This window comes from Panthera tigris, chromosome C1 (assembly GCF_018350195.1).
Source record: "Panthera tigris isolate Pti1 chromosome C1, P.tigris_Pti1_mat1.1, whole genome shotgun sequence".
NCBI lineage: Eukaryota > Metazoa > Chordata > Mammalia > Carnivora > Felidae > Panthera > Panthera tigris.
This window is the reverse complement of record NC_056667.1, coordinates 190,276,975-190,298,928: the sequence shown is the minus strand read 5'-3', so window position 1 is coordinate 190,298,928 and position 21,954 is coordinate 190,276,975. Positions and strand designations below refer to the sequence as shown.

General features: G+C 40.8%; 1 protein-coding gene across 8 annotated transcripts in view; it reads right to left on the bottom strand.

Moving 5' to 3' along the window:
- The window catches only part of ADAM23 (ADAM metallopeptidase domain 23), a 318,624-nt gene that overhangs the window by 284,984 nt on the left and 11,686 nt on the right, over positions 1-21,954 (bottom strand). For 5 of the 8 annotated variants that reach the window (XM_042995172.1, XM_042995171.1, XM_042995173.1 and 2 more), the window contains exon 3: positions 6,406-6,455. The exons of the other annotated variants lie outside the window; for them this stretch is intronic. The gene's annotated coding sequence lies outside the window, so the exon portion shown is untranslated. The remainder of the gene's footprint in view (positions 1-6,405; positions 6,456-21,954) is intronic. 8 annotated transcript variants of the gene reach the window in all.

Here is a 21,954-nt window from a genome sequence, read left to right as displayed (position 1 = left end):
ATTGGCAAACACTGTTCCCAAGGGCATGTACCAATTTGCACCTTTGCCAGGAACGTATGAGACTGGATGTGGATGTTTTTTCAACAAGGAAATGACACGGTCAGATCTCCATTTTATAAAGGTAAGTCTGGCTCATGTCTAGGCCTGGTTAGGTGGGCTTATGGCAACCCAGCTTTAAATGATTAGAGCCTGGTAAAAAACAGAGGGAAGGCTTCATTAAGGAGACTCAGCCACGAGACAACCAGGAAAGAAACAAAGCCCCTCTTGGCCTTAAAAACACTGTGAGTAAATCAAAGTTGAAGGGAACTTAGAGGGGTGTCTCCCTCTATACCACAATCGAGGCATTGGTTGGAAATAACTGCAGCATCTGAGGCCCCCTGAGGATATTTTCTGTCCACATAAAGTTACATTATGCAGAAATGTCATGTACCTGGGTATCAGAGTAGCCAGAAGCATAACAAACAAGTATTTTTCAGAGTCAAGTCTTTTTCTTTTAAAAAACAAAACACTTTCCTTGTTTTGCTTCTGACTGCAAAAATAAGGCAGGCTCACTCTCTTCTAATTGTCGTGTTAATTCGCCCAGGCTGGAGAACTTTAATGTCTTTCTGATAGTCCATCCATATAGCCTTGAATAAATTCCCCTAGAGACCATGTTAGAACCTAAAAATAGTAGCTATAGCACTAGAGTTCCCTTTCACTTGATAAGAAATATAATTTTTATAAATCTATTTGAATTGTTACTTACAAATAACCAGAACTTAAATCTCTGTTTCAAAGCCACTAAAAACTTGCCTTTTAAATTCAAATACGCAAAGTATACTGATCTAAACCTTGAGTCTTGGATGTGTTAATTCTTTTTTTTTTTTTTTTTAATGTTTTATTTTTTTTTGAGACAGAGAGAGACAGAGCATGAACAAAGGAGGGTCAGAGAGAGGGAGACACAGAATCTGAAACAGGCTCCAGGCTCTGAGCTGTCAGCACAGAGCTCAACGCAGTGCTCAAACTCACAGACCACGAGATCATGACCTGAGCCAGAGTCGGACGCTTAACAGACCGAGCCACCCAGGCGCCCCTCGAATGTGTTAATTCTAACTATTCACTACAGCAACAATGTCCAACAAAAAGGATAATCATCATCATCAACAAAATCATCAACACAAGAGTGATCATCAAAAAAAGAATGCTTATTTCATGCGGCTTTACCTAATTTGGCTTAGCTTTCACGTCTATAGAAATTTGCCTAAAGATTTAAAAAAATCAGAGCTGTCTGTAGGGAAAACACAAAACATTTCCTCAGGAAAAATCTTAGATATTGCTCTATCCATCTCCTATGTATCTGTCTACATTGGTTCTAGCGTATGTGATGCTTTTCATAAAAATTGGAAATTACTATTTTTGCAGCTAACTACCTTGTTCTTGCTCTGCCCCCACTGTTACAGAATCTCCTCTACATGCTTAAAATTTTCAGTCTCGGAAAAAAAAAATTTCAGTCTCGGTTAAGGATACATCAGAGCTATGGAGTGTCAGCACCTTCAAGAAAACAATCAGTTTTTTCAGTTAATTTTCCACAGACTATACTTGGCTTTCCTCTAATACCAAATCGAATTTTTATTACACTGCTGAATAAGGTTTTTTTGACCATTATTTTGACTGTCAAATAGCAGGGAGGCAACGACCTATTCTGAAATACAAAAGTCACTTTTCTTGCCAAAGTATATTAAGGGTCACACTTAACCAGATAGCAATGGATAATTGCCCAGTAACCTGTGGGGAAACCTTCACTTAAAAGGGCGGGGGGTGGGGGGGGGCCATTCTAAGAGAGGAATAAAAGCAGAAATGGTCAGCTTCTATTGAAAACTCTACCTATAGTCCTAGAAGCACAATTTGTCTGCTTCCTTTTATGGACTTCATCTAACTCTGTTGCTCTTCTGGAAAACTACCAATGCATAAATCATGCGTCACGCAAGCTGTAACTGCCCAGCACCACTCTGTTATCCTACTTGCTCCCCACTGGGACCTAGAAATGCCATTCCCAAGTGAAAATTACTTTCAAATTTAGGATAAGGGGAGAAGAATTGAACAAAATAGGTTTTTTTAGCAATTTTCAAAATGTAGGAGGAAGTATGGATTCAAAGGAAGAAAGATATAACCCACAGGTTTGCTCTCCATGATGGGTCTCCTCTCCCCACGCAATCCTCGGTGGCCCCTGTGGGTCTTGAGAGACTGGCAATAGTAATCAGGTGCTTTGGGGGGTCAGAGGGAAAAGGGAAGTAGTGGTAGGGATGAGTTAATATGTCTGTGAAGCCCTTAGCACACTGCCTGGCACCCAGTAAGCACAGTGTGTTAGCTACTCTCATCATCAGGGTCATTATTGTTGGTCTTGTTATTATTAGGAAATGGTGGATAGATCTTATTTCTTCTCAGTACTCTGGAAATTCTGGGCCAATAGAGGAGACCCCAGAGTGTCTCGTGTCAAATAGATGTACAGGGTCCTAATGTGTCCCTCATCTTCCCCGTTGGCAAGATGGAATCCGGTAGTTTGCGTTCTCTCACGGGAGGCTGTGACAGCATTCTTGCTTCCGTAGCACCAGCACGAGCAGCTCTCTGCTCTCTAGTCATTACTTAGCAGGCCAGCTTCTATAACCGCTGCCACTCTCATCCATCGCTGCTGATATTGCCTTTGCCATTCCTATCAAGATGGCTAAGGGTAATCGCATCCGTGGGATTATGACCCTTCTCTATGACTCACTCAAGTGTTGTCTGACTCTTTGTTTCTGGTTATTTTCTCAAAGAAATCAAGACATATGTCCTTAACTTTGGATCAGAAGACATTTTTGTTAATTTTTTTTTATTTTTATTTTTTATTTTTAACGTTTATTTATTTTTGAGAGAGAGTGACAGAATGCAGGCAGGGGGAGGGGCAGAGAGAGAGGGAGACACAGAATCTGAAGCAAGCTCCAGGCTCTGGGCTGTCAGCACAGAGCCCGACATGGGGCTCGAACTCGTGAACTGCAAGATCATGACCTGAGCTGAAGTCGGACACTTAACTGACTGAGCCACCCAGGTGTCCCTGGATCAGAAGACTTTTATATGGTATCTGTGGTGCCTCCCTCCCCACCAACCCCCAATCTTAAAAATTAATCCCGAGACCCCTAATGAATCTTTATGAGAATAGACGTGCTGGTGGCTTCTTATAAAATGATAACATTTCCTCCATCATCATGCAAATTAGATTTCTCCCTTATTCTCAGAAATATCTTCACTGCATTCCCAACCTGTTTATAATCAAAGTGCCAAAGATATCTGAGAAGAAAAACTCAATGGTTGTCTTCAATTATGAGCAGGGAAAAAATGATACAGTGTGACAACTGAAAGCATACTTCTGAGATAGGCAGCTGAGGTCCGTGTTGGCACTTTTAAGGATAACAGATTTGTGGAGATAAATGTAAAAGAGATGTAAAACAAAGAGAAATGAGACATAATTTTTAAGAATCCAGAAACATTCTGAGAAGGCAATACTAGATAAAAATTCTTGGGAAAGAACAGTACTTTTTTTTTTATAATTATAATCCAACCTCTTTGATTATCACTCTCTACTGGGCAATTTCCCATTGAAACATTTTGAACTTTCTGTGAGCATTCTGTGATGGGAAAGTGAGACTCTAATTTTTTTTTTTTTAAAATGGCACTTGGGGAGCATTCAGAAACATGATACAGGCAACTTTGATGTGGACGTGAGGAGGGAATAGAACAATATTTTCATTTAAAGCTTTCATGTAAACTTTAAGATATAGTTCTATATCTCAAAGCTCATTTAAATAATCCCATGAAAATCATACTCTGACAATAGTGGATATTTTATGAGAAAGGATAGAATTTTTACTTCTCTGATCAGACATCAGAAGCCAGTGGGAGGATTCTTCTCAAAGCCTGTGAATCTCCCTTTTAAAATGCTGAAAGCACAGTTGAAAATTAGTTACTGAATATAAAATACTACTGTAAGTAAAATTCTAGTTTCCATTTCTTACCATCCTGAACAGAGTTCACTTAGGTCTCAACAGTTCTAATGACAAGCAAGTTTCCATATGAACTTTTTCAGCTGTTTGGGAATGTCAACAGGACCATCATGCACTGCAGCAAAAATGTTTCTCTGCTCCCTACTCTGCGTGCACATATCAGTCATATTCACTTTTTTTCATTTGTTAAGGTAAGAGATATTTATATACTACCAACTACCTTCCCAATGCTGCCTTAGATACTGAGCAGAATCTAAATGAATGAATGAGTAAATGAACAACACAGTCCCTACTCTCCAAATTCTTACAATATAGTTGGAGAACTAACTTATGTTCATGAAAACAATACAAAAAATATTAGAAAACAATACAAGATAGTACACAGGGGTGCTTCGGTGGCTCAGTCACTTGAGCGTCCAACTCTTGATTTCGTCTCAGGTCATGATCCCGGGGTCATGGGATAGAGCCCCGCATGAGGCCTCCAAGAAGAGTATGGAGCCCTTGCTTGGGATTCTCTGCCCCTCTCTTCCACTCATGCTCTGTCTCTCTCTAAAATAAAAATAATAACTTTTTAAAAAAGTAACTATGGGGAACATAAAACATAGAGAGCTCTGGACAAGCCAACAGTAGAAGAACAAAGCATGTCTCTGAAGAGCAAGAAGCTGAGTGTAAGGATAAGAAATAGGGAGAGACGAAGCATCAGGGGCATTTGGGATGATCACAGGCAAGAAGGAACAGGACAGGAAAACTCCCCATGAAGGAGGGCAAGCATATTAAAAAGGCTGGGACTTCAGGGAGCCTGGGGGACTCAGTTGGTTGAGCATCCAACTCTTGATCTTGGCTCAGGTCATGAGTTCGAGCCTCACATCAGGCTCTGTGCTGACATTGCGGAGCCTGCTTGGGATTCTGTCTCTGAGCCCCCTTCACTTGTGCACACAGGCTCTTTCTCTCTCCAAGTAAATGGATAAACCTTAAAAAATAAAAATTAAAAAAAAAAAATAAAAGACTGGGACCTCAACTGGTTTTCAGTTTCCATGCGGCATCTGAAGATTTATGTGTATTATATGGTTTTCTGCTCATCAAGCTATCCCAAGCACTATGTTTCCCAAATAGGTCATGTGAGAAGGAATACCAAAAAGACAGTACAGAGGGACAGGGCAGGGACAGCTAGCAGCATTCTAAACAGCTATTCTTAGCTTCTTCTTTGGCAGAGACTCCAATCTTCAACTAAGCGCATAGTTGCCTGAAATAAAGACCACGTTTCCCAGCCTCCCGTGCAGATAGGATGGCCATATAACCAAGTTCTAATCAATAAGATACAAGCAGAAGCATCAAGTGGGTCCATTAGAAAAACACCTCAAAAGAAGCTGAATCTTAGAAGGCTCCTTAAAATAAGCCCCTGATTTACTTTTTCATCTTGCCTCCTTCTTTGGCTTTGCAACTAAAATAGGATGACTGGAGCTCTGACAGCCACCTTGTCCATGAGGTGAGCTCAAAGATAGAAGCCATGCACCAGGATGATGAAGTAGAAAGGTGGAAGCAGCCGAGGACTCTGAAGTCTGAGACTTCCCCATCCTAGCCCTAGCATGCCTTCTTCAGTCTTCTTTCACCGACGGAGGAAGAAAATTTTACACATTTTTAAGCCACTGATATTCAGAGCTTATCAGTTATATGCAGCTGAACACAATCTTAACTGATCCAGGCATCTGTACCTGACTGCAGTCCACAAATAGTTGCACAATGTGCAAGACAAAAGATTCTGATGACTTAAACTCTTAAAAAAAAAAAAAAGCATGCTTTCTTCTCACAGTCTTGAGCAGTGGGGAAGAAGAAACACATAACCAACAATAATTCATCATAAAAAGGGCTCTAACATATTACAAATGCCACAGGGAAATAACTTATTCATTGTCATGCCTTGACTTCGAAGGAGGGTACAGTTGGGTAATGAAGAGTCTGTTGATTGTTAATTGAGCAAAGAGTGTAAGAATGTTTCTGAAAGTTTTAGAGCAGCAGAGACAACTATTTTGCTCTCTATTCTAGGAGAAAACGAAGACCTTGAGAGTAGAGAGGAGATCCATAGGGGACTAGAATTGGGAGAAGGGGTTAAAAGGAAGAGGAAGAGATAAGAGAGCAGGGAGGACAGGAAAGAAAAGAAAGAACCAACACAAAGACAGTAGGACACATTAGCTAAAGCCAAGAAGTGAGCCTTGTAAAGAGATGCCTGGTGGACAATTAAATGTGAAATACAATTAAAATATATAAATCTGTTTTTCGGTCTACCCCCCATGAAATCCCGAGTAAGATTCCTTATCTGTATGGAACAGATACTCTTTGGGGAAATGTGAAAAATAACTAAATCCTACTTCAAGGTTGGTGGGGTCCATACCAGAGACAGTGACAACCATCCGGTTAAACAGACGACGTTCCATGGAGGTTCTGAAGAAGGAAATATAGAAGTTTTGAGTGGGGAAAGTGAGAGTAGCATCGACAATAGTGAGCAATGGGCACCTGGGTGGCTCAGTCGAGTAAGCGACTGGCTCTTGATTTCGGCTCAGGTCATGATCTCTTGGTTTGTGAGTGCAAGCCCCGTGTCAGGCTCTGCACTGACAATGTGGAGCCTGCTTAGGATTCTCTGTCCCTCTTTCTCTCTGCTCCTCCCCTGTTCACACAGGTGCGCGCGCTCTCTCTCTCTCTCTCTCTCTCTCTCTCAAAAGTAAACATTAAAAAAAAATAATAAAATAAAGTCATTGTGTTCAAAACAGAACTGATTAAAAAAAAAAAAGAAAAGTGAGCAATTTTACCAGGTAGATAAAGGAAGTAGGTTCCTAGCAGAAGCATGTTCCCAGAGACCTTCGAGAGGATGGTTAACACTGTGAAAACTTCAGGTACCGTGCCAAACTGGAATGGCAAAAATTTGAGGACAAACAGACCTTTCAGTGTCTCTTAAATCACACATCTATGCAGGTAACTGATAAATGAAAGGGGATAGATAAGGGAAACTCCTTTAGATCAGCCATATATTTAGCAAATACTAACATACAAGGAATTCAAAGATGAATAAACATAGGTCCCACTTTCAAAAATCTCATATTATATATCCAACATACTTTCATTGTGTTTTATTCCCACAGAAGAGTACAGCTGCTAAATAGCTACTAAAAAAGTTCTCCAATGCGATATTACTGTGCTCTAAGACAGGTTGGTCTCTTAACTAACTTATAACCGACCTCCTTTGAGCTCCAAAGACCCGTGACCTTACCATGATCGGAAAAGTTTATATGCCCAAAAGATCATTATGAGAACTGTGTTTCCTGTAAAATAGATACATTCTGCAAAAACTCTGTTATTTAATTCTGCATCATTTTCCAGCCACTTTACATCTCTTCCAAAATAGAAGAAATAACAGTCCAACTCTAAATAGCTCAGCAATGAAGATACTGAATTAAACCAGCATAGTGAACAAGACAGAAAAGACAATTTCAGGGACCTCTCACTTAATATGGAAATGAGATGTAAAGCTGAGGACAAGGGGAGGAAAATTAGTTCAAAAGACTACATAAGAGTTATGATAGTGCTAATGCGATACCATAATGACAGACTTCTAACCCATGATTAATTTAACCAGTCACATGAGTCAACCTGCCAGTTATGTCAAAAGGAGTTGGCCTGTACAATGAATTCTGAAAATAGTTCTAGCAGATGTGGGAGAAGGAGGAGAGAGAAAAGGGAAGAGAGGAGAGATCAGTTCAGAGAAGGGTGGGCCCTGGATGTGAAGCAGAATTTTATTCACATGCCAGTTCACTGGCTTTGCTTTGGGACAATAAACTCTTCAATATGAGCTCAATTCAATGTACCTCATAAGAAGCATTTGCTCAGGAAGACATTGCTTGTTCAGATTTGGAACCAACTGTTCCATAAATTCAAAACTAACAGTCATCTACCTATATGGTGGGTGTGATTTAAGAGATACTGAAAGGTCCATCTGCCTCCAAACTTTCACACTTTCAGCTTGACCTGATCTCATCAGTATTACAACTCTTGCATTAAATCATAAAATACTCTGGAAGGTCTCTGGGAAAAAGCAAATGCTAGTACTTATATCTGGTACATCCAAGACCATCTTGTCACTTTCCTACCTAGATAGCTTTCCTTTTAGTATGGTTGAGGCTGCCTAGATATGAGTCTCAGCTGCCTAGATAATTCTGTAAATGTGTAAGGTCTACAGATTTTAGTTGATCCACAAATTAAGAAGCCTAGAGAGTATGCATATTCTTAAACACGTGGCTTTTTAAGAGGCATAAGTAAAATAAATTCCCAGTCCCTTTAAAAGTTAGAGGTAAAACTGCTTGTGAATAATCAAGTCTTACAGGAATGAAAATGAAGGAACTACAACTACATGCAAAAACATGGATAACTCCCACAAACAAATATTGAGCAAAAATAGTCAGACATAAAGAGGACATACTGTACAATTCCATTAATACAAAGTTCATAGCAGGTAAAACTAGACCCTAACCCTAACCCTAACCCTAACCCTTGGAGGAGAGAAGAAATGGCAGTTGGGAGGGGACAAAGAGGAGGCTTCCAGTGTGCTGGCAATGTGCTATTTCTTGAACCAAGTGATTGTTACTTGGGTATTTACTTTGTGATAATTTCTTGATAATTCATTTGTGTTTCATGTATTTTTTGTATATATTATACTTCAGTTTTAAATTTTTTTAATTTATTTATTATTTGAGAGAGAGAGAGAGAGAGAGAGAGTGTGTGTGAGTGTGTGTGTGTGTGTGTGTGTGTGCATGTGGGAGGGGCAGAGAGAGAGGAAGAAAGAGAAAGCAAACAAGCTCAGTGTTGTGAGCTCGTAGCCCAATGTGGGGCTCGATCTCATGACTGTGAGATCATGACCTGAGTCAAAACCAAGAGTTGGATGCTTAACCAACTGAGCCACCCAGGTGCCCCATACTTGAATTTTTTTTAAGTTTATATATTTATTTTGAAAAAGAGAGAGAGAGAGAGAGAGAGAATGCATGCATGCCCACTAGAGTAGGAGAAGGGCAGAGAGAGAGAGAGAGAGAGAGAGAGAGAGAATCCTGAGCAGGCTCCAAACTGTCAGCTCAGGGCCCAATGCAGGGCTCAAACCCACAAACCATGAGATCATAGCCTGAACCAAAACCAAGAGTTGGACATTTAACCCACTCAGCCACCCAGGCACACCTCTATACTTCAATTTTAAATTATTTTTACTTTATTTTTTTTAAGTAAGCTCCAAGCCCAACATGGTGCTCAAACTCATGACCCTGAGATCAAGAGTCATATTTTCTACCTACTGAGCTAGCCAGGTGCCCCCAATTTTAAATAATTTTTAAAAGGAAAAATTTTAAAGTCAACTACATATGTGGAATTTCAAAGGACCCCAAACAGCAAAAACACTCTTGAAAAGAAAACAAAGTTTGGAAGTCTTAAACTTCCTGATTTCAAAACTTACTACAAAACTACTATAATCAGGTGTGGCTGGATGGCTCAGTCAGTTAAGCATCCAACTTCAGCTCTGATAATGACCTCATGGTTTGTGAGTTGGAGCCCTGCATCAGGCTTTGCACTGTCAGCACAGAGCTTGCTTGGGATTCTCTCTCTCTCCCTCTCTGTCTGCCCCTCCCCCTACCTCTTTCTCTTTCTCTTTAAACTTTAAAAAATAATAATGAAATAAAAAATAAAACTACCATAATCAAAACAGCATGGTACTGGCATTAAAACAGACATATAGACCAATAGAATAAAATAGAGAACCCAGACATAAACCTTCACATATCTGATCAGAGGATTTTCAACAAAGATGCTAAGACCATTCAATAAAATGGTGCTGGGAGAACTGGATACCTACATAGAAAGAAATGAAGTTGGAGTGTCTTACCTTAGACTAATTCAAAATGAATTAACTCAAAATGAATTATAGACCTAACTAAGCATAAATGCTTAAACTATAAATTCTTAGAAGAAAACATAGAAGAAACGCTTCATAACATTGGTCTGGAAACGATTTCTTGAATATGACACCAAAAGTATAGGCAATAACAGAAAAACACAGACAAACTTCACCTATAAAGTTCTATGCATCAGGGGCGCCTGAGTGGCTCAGTCCATTAAGCGTCCAACTTTGGCTCAGGTCATGATCTCATGGTTTGTGGGTTCGAGCCCCGCGTCGGGCTCTGCACTGACAGCTCAAAGCCTGGAGCCTGCCTTGGATTCCGGGTATCCCTCTCTCTATGCCCCTCCCCAGCTTGTGCTCTCTCTCTCTCTCTCTCTCTCTCTCTCTCTCCTCAAAAATAAATAAACATTTAAAAAAATTTTTTTAAGTTCTGTATATCAAAAGACATTATCAAAAAAGTGAAAAAGCAACTCATAGAATGAAAGGGCAAAAAGTCTGATAATAGATACATTAAAGAGGGTAAGAAAAATAGTTTCATTTAACCCATGTCACCTCTCCTCCAAGGAAGTGCAGCTCAGTGTCAAGAGAGACCCCCTCAGTCTGCAATTTCTCCCCCAAAAGGAAAGTGACAGCACAGTGAGAGCACCAGCTTCCCCGACCATGCAGCACACTGCCCAAAAGGCCCACTTCTTTCTTGCTCCACCCAGAGTAGTGAAGTGATCAGCATAACTGAAAGGTTGGAAGAAGCTGACTGCATAGCAATCAGGACCCAGAATTCATCAAAGGGACGTGGCTTGTACAAACCGTTTTATAGATTCCATCAATAAGGCTGCCTACAAACCACATGAGATGCTTTCCCTCAACTGGCCCATGGACACTCTAAATGCTCCAAGTACCTCACCCACACCCCCTGCCATGGTCAGCTCCTCATGTGCACCCCAAGGCACAGCAAGAATGGGCTTTTAGAGATGGCATGTGATCACATGCAGAAAACCAGCCCAAACCTGCAGGACTCAGAGAAGGCATACAAACTTCAGCAATAAAGGGCACTGCTCTGGGGAAAACAAATGAGCTCTTTGCACCCAGACTGATCTGTGGGACTGAGAGAAGGTATACAATCTTAGGAATTCTCCCCAAAGAGGGAACAAAAAGTATGGAGTAGACATATCCATAGTAAAGGTCTGAGCGAGCCTCAGATTCTCTAGCCAAGCTGACCAGTGAAGGCATTTGTATTTCCCAAAGCCAGTCAGTAATACTGGAACAGGTGACACCTTCTTCAAATATGAAGACAACAACACAAGATTTCAAGGAACATAAAATATCAAGGACAGAAGACACCACAAAGAAATACAATAATTTTCCAGTCACTGACTCCAAAAAAAAATGGAAATCTACAAATCACCTGTCAAATATTTGAAAATAATTGTTTTTAAGGAAGCTCAGTGAACTACAAGACAGCACAGATAAAAATCTCAATAAAATCAGGAAAACAATACATAAACAAAATGATAAGTTCAACAGAGACAGAAATCATGAAAAAGTACCCAACAGAAATTTGGGGGCTAAAGAATGCTACGAATTAAATGGAAAATGGGAGTCATCGAGATGGTGACATATGTCCTGATTTCAGTCCCCTAACAAGAAGACCAGCTAGCAACTATCCATTGACAAGATACCATTGTGAAAATCCCAGAAATGGGGGCTGAGGTGAAAGCACCCTTGAGCTCAGAAACCATGAAGAACTGCATCATAAGTGTTGGAAAAGCGGCTACATACTGACCACACCGCCCCTCTCCCAGGCTGGCACAGCACCACACCAAGAGGGCCCTCTGGGCCTACAGTTTCCCCAATAAGAAAAAGAGAGCCCCAAGGTAAATATCCCGCTCTCCAGCATTGTGAGTTTCTTCCCAGGGGGGCCCACTTGAGTCTTGCCTCCCATGGATCTTTTCAGGGGGAAATCTGTGGGGCTCGACTACTGGAGATCAGATCGTGATGGAGGAGGACAGGGCTTACAACAACCAGCTCTCAGATCTTAGTAGACTGAGTTCCTACTCGTGGAAATCCCAACCAGCGGCATTGCCCATCTACAAAGGAAAGACAGTGGCCCCACCTGGCCAGGGTACTCAGTGTGTAGTTGTGCCTGATTTGATCCCCCCAAACAACCCACCCTTGCTGGTCTTACAACCTGTTCCGCTGCCTGCCCAGGCAAAGAAGCTGATTCATTGCCCTTCCTACTGTTGATGGTACCTGGCCTCCTAGCCACACCCAGTCGGGAAGCCCGACCAAAGCACTTGGGAAGCTGCGTAGCCCAGCAGCACTTCAGCTGAGAGCCCAGCCAACGGGTCTGCCCTTCTGCAGAGCCAGGCTGGTACTCTTACCTAGCCAGGGGGCTTGGTGCATAGCGCAGTCCTCATTTGGTCTCAAACACTGAGTTTTCCCAGCCTTGGGGCCTGTTCTGTGGCCCCGCCCAGTCAAGGACACTAGCTCATAGCCCTGCCTGCTACTGAATACACCCTCGGCCCCACTTGACCAGGAAAGCTAACCAGAGCCCAGGGGAAGTTGTGTAGCCCATCCTGCAGCTCCATTTCGGGTGGTACATGAGCAGAGAGCCCAGCAAGTAGCTCTGACTCTCTGCAGAGCAAAGCAAGTGGCCCTATCTGGCCAGGGCACTCAGTGCACAGTTTTGCCTGTGCCCGCGTTGGGGCCCATTCTGCTGCCCTACCCAGGCAACGGAGCTAATTCATAGTCCCACCTACACATAGTACCCAGTCCCTCCCAACCAAGCCTGATCAGAGAATCCGGGAAGCTGCACAGCCCATCCTACAGCTGCACTTGGGCAGGGGACCAAGCCAGCAGTCCCGTCCAGCTATTCCCAGCCAGCAGCGTACCCTCCACCTCAGAGCTCGGGCAGCGGCCTCACCCAAAAATAGACCCCACCTGCCCAAGGACGCTCTCAGCTGACCTGTCCAAAACCACAAGCTAAGCAGACTGGTGAAGGACTATCTCTGCCAAAGCTAACCTGTGAGGTCTGGGAAAGGGGGACTGCTCACTCACATGCACAGATACCAAAGTAAGGAGTCTAGGATCGTGAAAAATCAGGTGAACATAACACCACCGAAGGAATTAATAAAGCTCCAGTAAATGACCATAAAGAAATGGAGGTCTATGAACTGACAAAGAATTCAGAATAATCTTAGAAATGTTTAGTGAACTTGGTGTACAAGAACAGACAAGTAACGAAAATAATAAAACAACGCATGAACAAACAAGAGCTTTGACAAAGAAACAGAACCATCAAAAAAAAAGTTTTAGAACTGAAGGATACAGTGGCTGAAATGAAGGACTCGTTAGTGTTCAATAGCAGACTCGACCAAGCAAAAGAAAGAAACCCGCCATTTGCTACAACATGGATGAACCCGGAGGGCATTATGCTAAGTAAAATAAGCCAGACACAGAAAGACAAATACTGCATGATCTCACTTATATGTGGAATCCCCAAAAGTCAAACCCAGACTAATGAGAATGGAATGGTGGTTGCCAGGGACTGAGAGATGGGCATAGTAAGAAGACGTTGGTCAAAGGGTACAGAGTTTCAATTATAAGAGGAATATGTTCTGGGAATCTAATGTATACCATGAGGACTATAGTTAATAATGTTAGTATATACTTGCAATTTGTTTTGAGAGTAGTTCTCAAGTGCTCTCACCACAAAAAGAAAAAAGCGTCAACTAGATGAAATGATGTGTGAACTAGCATGACTGTGGTGATCATTTCACATTGTATATATGTATTTCAAAACATCAAGCATCATGTTGCACATCTTAAATATACAATCTTTTCATATGTCAATCATACCCCAATAAAGCTGGGAAAAAAAAATGGGGAAAGGACTGGAATGGAAATTTCTCCAAAGAAGACATACAAATCTCTAATAAGCGCACAAAGAGACGCTCTACCTCACAAATCATTAGGAAAAGGTGAATCAAAACCACAATGAGCTGTGACTGCGCACCATTAGGATGGCTATTATCAATAACAACAACAGAGAATAATAACCGTTGGTGAGAATGTGCAAAATTAGAATACTTGCCCATTGCTGCCATGAATGTAAAATGCTGCAGCTGCTGTAGAAAATGTTATGGTGGTTCCTCAAAAAATTAAAAATAGAATTACCATCCATATGCTCCAGCAATTCCACCTCTGGGTAAACACCCAAAAGCAGGGACTCAAACAGATATTTGTACACCCATTTTCAAGCGGCATGATTCCAATAGCCAAAAAGTGGAAGCAACCCAAGTGTCCACCTAAAAATGTAGTATAGGTGCGTCTGGGTGGCTCAGTGGGTTGGGCATCTGACTTGGGCTCAGGTCAGGATCTTGTAGTTTGTGGGTTCGAGCCCCGCGTCGGGCTGTGTGCTGACCGCTCAGAGCCTGGAGCCTGCTTCCGATTCTGTGTCTCCCTCTCTCTCTGCTCCTCCCCTGTTCGTCCTCTGTCTCTCTCTCTCTCTCTCTCAAAAATAAATAAATGTTAAAAAAATGACAACAATAATAAATAAATTAAAAGGTGATAGATACATACAATGGAATATTATTTAGGCTTGAGGAGGAAGGAGATTCTGACACAGGCTACAACATGGATGAACCCTGAAGGCATTATGCTGTGTGAAATAAGCCAGTCACAAAAGGATAGATATTATATGCTTCCAGTTACATGAGGTACCTAGAACTGTCAAGTTCACAGAGACAGAAAATAGAATTATGGTTGCCAGGGGTTAGGGGTAAGAGAGAACGGGGAGTTATTATTTAAGGGGTGCAAAGTTTCAGTTGGGAAAGATGAAAAAGTTCTAGAGATGGATGATGATGTCTACATAACATAAATGTATTTAACGCTCCTGAACTATATACTTAAAATTGGTTCAAAATGGCAAGTTTTATGTTCTGGATATTTTACCACAATAAAAAAAAAAAAAAGTTTTGGGGGCACCGTGGTGGTTCAGTCTGTGAAGCATCTGACTTCAGCTCATGATCTCACGGTTCATGAGTTGCAACCCCACATCAGACTCTCTGCTCTCAGTGTGGGGCCTGCTTTGGATCCTCTATCTCCCTCTCTCTGCCCCTCCTGTGCTCACTCTCTCTCTCTCAAAAATAAATAAACATTTCAAAAAAAACCCAAAAACAGTTTTGTGTTACCAACAAAACCTGGCCTACAGCTGAAGCTGTATTCTGCACTAGCACTTTCCAAAAGGAAAATCAGACCACGAGACTAGTGCCTGGCCAGCTGCATAGGAATTGCTTTCAGAGCTTGGCCACATTACAAACTATAGGGCCCACATCAACATTCATAATATACAGGGTGAGGCCTGTTTTTTTATGTTCCGCAGGAGATTCTCATATGCAGCCATGTTTGAAGGCTGCTATGCTCTAATTTCACCGTATCCGATTTAGAGGCAAAAAAAGCCAATTATCTAGGTTTTGTTTATAACAGGCTCAACTCCAAATGTACTAATTTTATATAATTACACATAGTTGTGCTTCTTTACATAATGCTATATTGATATTTAAGAAAACCCCAAAACTGAACAAATCAAAATCTCAAACCTTGACTTCACAGACATTACTCAAAAAAAGAATTGATTGATATAATTCTTTAAAATTTACGTTTTTAGACACATTTTTTTCAACCCCTTCTGTTACCTTTGTGTTGAAATTTCTTAAACGGAATACTTGTTAAGCTAACAAGGAATTGTCATCTCACATTTTGTCTTATCAAATGCTGGCATGATAAAAATGTCTGATTCTTTGCTCATGACCATGTCACCATTTATATTTTAAAAATCAGCTTCCACATGAAATAATCAGTGTCTTTTCAGCAAAAGCACTACACAGTAATTACATACCATTTGCATCTGCGGACTCATTCATTATTAACAACTTTATGATTTTACATTATTGACCAGCATCTTTCTGGAGCCAGGAAATTTATTTAATTACACACTAAATCAAGAGCCTAAAGATGTCTACGGGCCATTCTTGATAAGTGGTGACACGTGGTGTCACGGAAACGCTGAACTGAAATCCAAAGGCCTGGTAAGCTAGCTGTGAGCCCCCCAGATCCCCACAAGTAAGTGCTCATTGCCTTAGCTGAATGAAGGAAAGTGCCCTTGGCGGAAAGGTTAGGTTTCCTCCCAGTCAAGCTGCATACAATGACTGGTGGACCCAGACCTCTTGCCTTAATCCATTCATCTCTGAAGGTTCATCCCAGCTTTACATTCTCCTGGCCAAGGCTCGCCTGTGATTCAGCTGCATTACAGTCCCATCTCTCTCTCCCCTGCCTTCCTCACTCCAGAGAGCAAGCGAGCTCTAATGAATTGCTGGCAACAGAATCCTCAGCTCAGAGTCTGTTTCCATGGAAACTAGACCTGCATCACCTATTCTCTCAACTAGCTCTGTAACCATAGTAAAGCCACTTAACCACACCTCCCCCTCTAATTGAAGTCTTACTGTGTTTGAGGCCACCAAAAATCCCTAGTGCCGCAGTAAATAATCTTCTATCTTCTGCAGTGGCAGAGACCTGCCCTCAGGACTCACCTGCTATGACCAAGTTCATACATTTTACATCCCATCCTTTTATATTTTATTCCCCTTCAGCTGGCAAGGAGGAGAAATTCTGTATCACTACCAGGCACTTCTTTGAAGTTCATCATTTCCAAAGGAGGCTATGGCCTTTATCTGGATAGAAAATATCTTGGGATGGGGGTAGCTTAGGGCGATCAGTCCCATCTGGGTTTACTCAGGACTTCCCTAGTTCCAGCTCTAACAGCCCCGTGTCCCAGGAAGCACCTCAGTTCCAGGCAAACCTAGACAGTTGGTCACCCTAACATAGCTTCATATGTCCTCTGGTTCTTGGGCTTGCATGGCCATCATCCTGGTGACTCTGGCTGCCTGACCTGTACAAGAGGCAGAATATAAGTCTCAATCCACGTGATTAGGTCATATGTCCTGCTGTACCTTTTACTTTTTGTGGCCCTTTTATTTTTCCTTTGTAACAACACTTACCAGAACTGTCATTAGTTATGCAATTATTTGTCTGATTTTCGTCTCCCCACCTAGATTGCGAGTGCCAAATGGGGATTCCTATTTGCCTTGTTCGTGGTTGTATCTTTAGTGCTCGGCAGAGAACCTGGCTCACAAGTAATGACCAAGAAATATTTGTTGAATAAATAAATGAAGCAGGAAGGAGGGAGATGTATTACACCTGAGACCCACTCAAAGGTGAAAAACTAAGAAAAAGGATAAAGTACAGTATAGTCAGAATGAAAATAAATAAATAAATGAATGGAGGACTATTTACATGCATTCAACCTTGTACCATGATTCCATTTTCCTGTATCACATCACTATATTGCTGAACTATTGTTAAGCAGGCGGTTAATTCCAATACTCAGATTTGACATATATTCATAATTTTCCATCAGATCAGGTAAACTGAAAAATAGCAGGCCCTCAATTTTAAAAAAAAGTGAGGGGTGCCTGGATGGCTCAGTCAGATAAGCATCCAACTCTTGATTTTGGCTCAGGTCATGATCTCAAGGTTGTGAGATCGAGCCCCATGTCAGGCTCCACACTCAGCATGGCGGGAGCTGCTGGGGATTCTCTCTCTCCCTCTTTCTCTGCCCCTCCCCCACTCGCATTTCCTCTGCCTCTCTCTCTCTCAAAATAAATAAATAAAAACTTTTTTAAAAAGTGTTATCTGAATGAATGAGCTGTCTCAACATTTTGAGGGTCACTATTTCAGATAAGTACCCTGACAAGGAGATTTTAAATTGGGGGGATCAGAGCCCTTTATCTAGAAGAAACTGTAGCAGTTTTTGGTCAAACCTTCCAATTTCTCTGTCAAGGCAACTGTATATTACATCTTGATTCCCTTAAGTGGTATTGTCTGTGGTTTTCTATTTTTTCTCACCGGCTACTACTAGAATAAAGCACATCCTTTCATATTATTTGAAGACACGCTGAAATTCTCTTTTTATATCTCCTCATGACCATAATAAAAATCTTTATGTGTAACTCCCCACCCACATAACAGCCTTTTGATCATGTTGACGCTTAAATTGAAACTGGCCTAAATTGAAATATATGCTTAAAAAAATACAGGAACTCCTGTGAAATTACTCATCAGTAAAACGTTGTCCATTTTGAACAGCAATTCACAAAAACAGAAACATCTTGAAATGCCATGCTTTTAGATTCTGGTATAATGATAATTAATTTTAAAAGAACATGAAAATGGATTTGGCAGATATGAGAGACCAAAATTGATTTTGGCCCTTGTTCTTTGTTCTTGTAAGAGACATTTATCCTCAGACCATCTAGAGCCCATAGGAGCTAAACAGCTTCATTTGCCAAGCTGAGAAATTATCTTTATCTCATCAACCTATTTCATACCAACTATAAAATATTTATAAAAATTTTACTCATGATTTTACTGCTATAGCTTATAATGTAAACCATATGAACTAAGTGATATAAATAAATTAGCAAACAAGCCAGGTGATAGACAGTTGATAGATCAAACAGGTCAAAGCCTCTTTGTATCTGGCCAAACTTCAGTGCAAAACTGTGACATCTACAGTCCTCTGACCTCCACTGTCAGGCTCCTTGGCTAAGATGAAGAGTGTTTAAAGCTCCTAGGAGTACTGCACATGGAAGAAAGTTATGAGAAGGCTGCAGTATCATGACCCGTGGACCGCTGGAAATCTGGGAGACCCTTTCAGGGGATTATGAGATGAAAAATCAATTTCAAAATATATTTAAGACATTATCTGAGGGTTTTGACCCACTGTGCTAAATTTCTATTGATGGCACAAAACAGTGAATGAAATGGCTGGCACCTAAGTACAGATCTTCATAGTGTCATCGAAGTGTACTAGTGGCTATTATATTCTTTACCAAAACGCATTTACTGAAAGGAAAAAACAAAAAACAAACCAGCTTCACTTAAGAATGCTCTTGACGTGGCTCAGTGGGTTCAGTGACTGTCTCTTGGTTTCCACTCAGGTCATGATCTCAAAGCTCATGAGTTTGAGCCCCGCATCTGGTTCTGCGCTGACAGCACAGAGCCTGCTTGGGATTCTCTCTCTCCCTGTCTCTCTGCCCCTCCCCTGCCTGTGCTCTCTAAATAAATAAACAAATAAGAAAAAAATGCTCTTGCTGAATCAGTAAAAATCATTTCTATTAAACCTGGACGGTTGAGAACACATCTTTTAAATATTCTGCAAGACGAAATGGGGCAGGGGGGCGCCTGGTGGCTCAGCGGGTTAAACGTCAGGCTCTTGGTTTCGGCCCAGGTCACGATCTCACAGTTCTTAGGATTGAGCCCCATGTCGGGCTCTGTGTGCAGACAGTGCAAAGCCTGCTTGGGATTCTCTCTCTCCCTCTCCCTCTGTCCCTCCCCCACTCGCATGCATGTGGGCACGCACGCATGCACGCACGCACCCTCCCTCTGTCTCTCTCAAAATAAATAAACTTTTAAAAAATGAAATGGGAAGTACACATAAAGAACTACAGTATACTGAGAACAAACATGGTTGTGAGGGGTGGGCAGTGGGCAAAGAAATAGATGAAGGGGATTAAGAAGTACAAAATTCCAGATGTAAAGTAAATAAGTCATGGGTTAAAAAGTACAACACAGGGAACACAGTCAATAATATTGTAACAATTTTGTATGGTGACAGATGATGACTAGACTTACCATAGTCACCATTATGTGATGTATAGAACTGTTGAATCACTATGTTTACACCTGAAACTAACACTATATGTCAACTATACTTAAAATAATAATTTTTTTAATTCTAAAAAATAGTTTAATGGCAAAATCTGTACTCTTTCAAAACAAAGAACTGCTGTATATTAAAGTAGGGGCGCCTGGGTGGCTCAGTCAGTTAAGCGTCCGACTTCAGCTCAGGTCACGATCTCGCGGTCCGCGAGTTCGAGCCCCGCATGGGGCTCTGGGCTGATGGCTCAGAGCCTGGAGCCTGCTTCCGATTCTGTGTCTCCCTCTCTCTCTGCCCCTCCCCCATTCATGCTGTGTCTCTCTCTGTCTCAAAAATAAATAAACGTTAAAAAAAATTTTTTTTTAAATAAAGTAAAATAGTTATCTCCAGGAAGAGCATTTGTAGCAGGTGATTTGCAACCTGCACTAGCTGATTTTCAAGTAATACCATTTTATTTGAAAGAATAACTGACAGGCAAGGTATGCTTATTCAGATTCAGATGTTTGGCAGACAATTTTACCGAAAATAAAATGAGCCTTTAACTGCAAGGAAAACAACTGACAAAATTGTTGCCAATGATAAAATGCAAGTTTTCGAGTGAAAATTGGGATTTTAGAAATCCGTGCCCAACCCTGCAAGCTTAACAGCTTACTGATATTTAAAGATGTTTCTGATGAAACTGGAAGTAATATAAACAAATGTGATTTTTCGATACTGTATAATGAAATGTGTCAACATTTGGAAGATCTGCATAATTCAGTGAAATGGTATTTTCCACACCAAGGCATGATGTTACAAAGCCATGCACAGGTAAAAGATCCACTCAACGTGCAAGACAGACCAATGGATTTTAACGTAACAAACCATAAAAAGATCATTGGTATGGTTTTAGACTCCACATTGCAATTATCCTTTAAGAAACTACTACTTGTCCTGTTTTAGTGTAATTTCAAAGACAAATGTTCACAATTACAGGACAAGGCTATTAAAATACTCCTCTTTGTTCCAATTTATACCTCTGTGAGACCAAGTTTTCTTCGTAATTCAACCAAAGCCCAGACTGAATGCAGAAAGAGATATGAAAATCCAAGTGTCTTCTATTAAATCAAACACTAGGGCCACCTGGGTGGCTCAGTTGGTTCAGGGTCTGAGTTTTTATTTCAGCTCAGGTCATAATCCCAGGGTTGCGGGATTGATCCCCATGTCAGGCTGAGCATGGAGCCTGCTTAAGATTCTCTCTCTCTCTCTCTCTCTCTCTCTGCCCCTCTCCCTCTCTCATGCACTCTCTCTCTCTCAAAATAAAATAAAATAAATTTTTTTTTAAAAAATTAAACACTAAAAAAAAATTAAACACTAAAAAAGATTTGAAAAACTAAACACCACTCTTGTCAGTATTTTTTTGTTTTGGAAATATAGTTTTATTTCATTAAAAATGTATTGTTTGTGTTAGCATGCGGTAGGATTATTTTTGCTATTTTTAATGGAATTAATATGTAAATATTTTACATTTTTCTTAGTTTTAATTTCTAATGCAATAAATCTCAGTAGATATAACCCATGTAAATAATTTTTAAGAGTATAAACAAGTCCTGAGTTCAAAAACTTTGAGAATCACTGCTCAAGATGCTGAAATCCTTTTTTTGCTTAAGCTTGAGTCTGCTTTTTGTCACTTGCAACTGAAGTCAGAACTGGTACCAAGGAAAAGGAAGGGAGTCAAGTTCCACCACCAGACATCACATCAATTCAGAGATAAAGAATCTGCCTCAATATTCAGAACAAAGAACAGGAATTCAGTCAATAAAGGACACAGGAGCAAGACGTTAGTGAAAATTTAAGCCTTACTCATTTCCCCTACTTATAAGGCTCTAGAGAAATATTGAGGATACTCAGATCTGAAATTGGGATTTACTCAAAGTATTAAGAAGAGAGACGATTCGAACTGATATCTGGGTAACATAAGTCCTAACAGAAAAATTTCTGCTATAGAAATTTTATTTCAAGAAATAATGCCCACATGTCCATCACTGTTGAATGCATAAACAAAATGTGGTAAATCCACAGAATGGAACGTTATTTGACCATAAGATGGAATGAGGTACTGATTTATGCTATATGTTATAGCATGGATGAGCCTTGGAAACATTATGCTAAGTAAAAGAAGCCAGACCAAAAGGTTACATTTGTATGATTCCATTTACATGCAAGGTTCAGAACAGGCAAATCCACAGAGACATAAA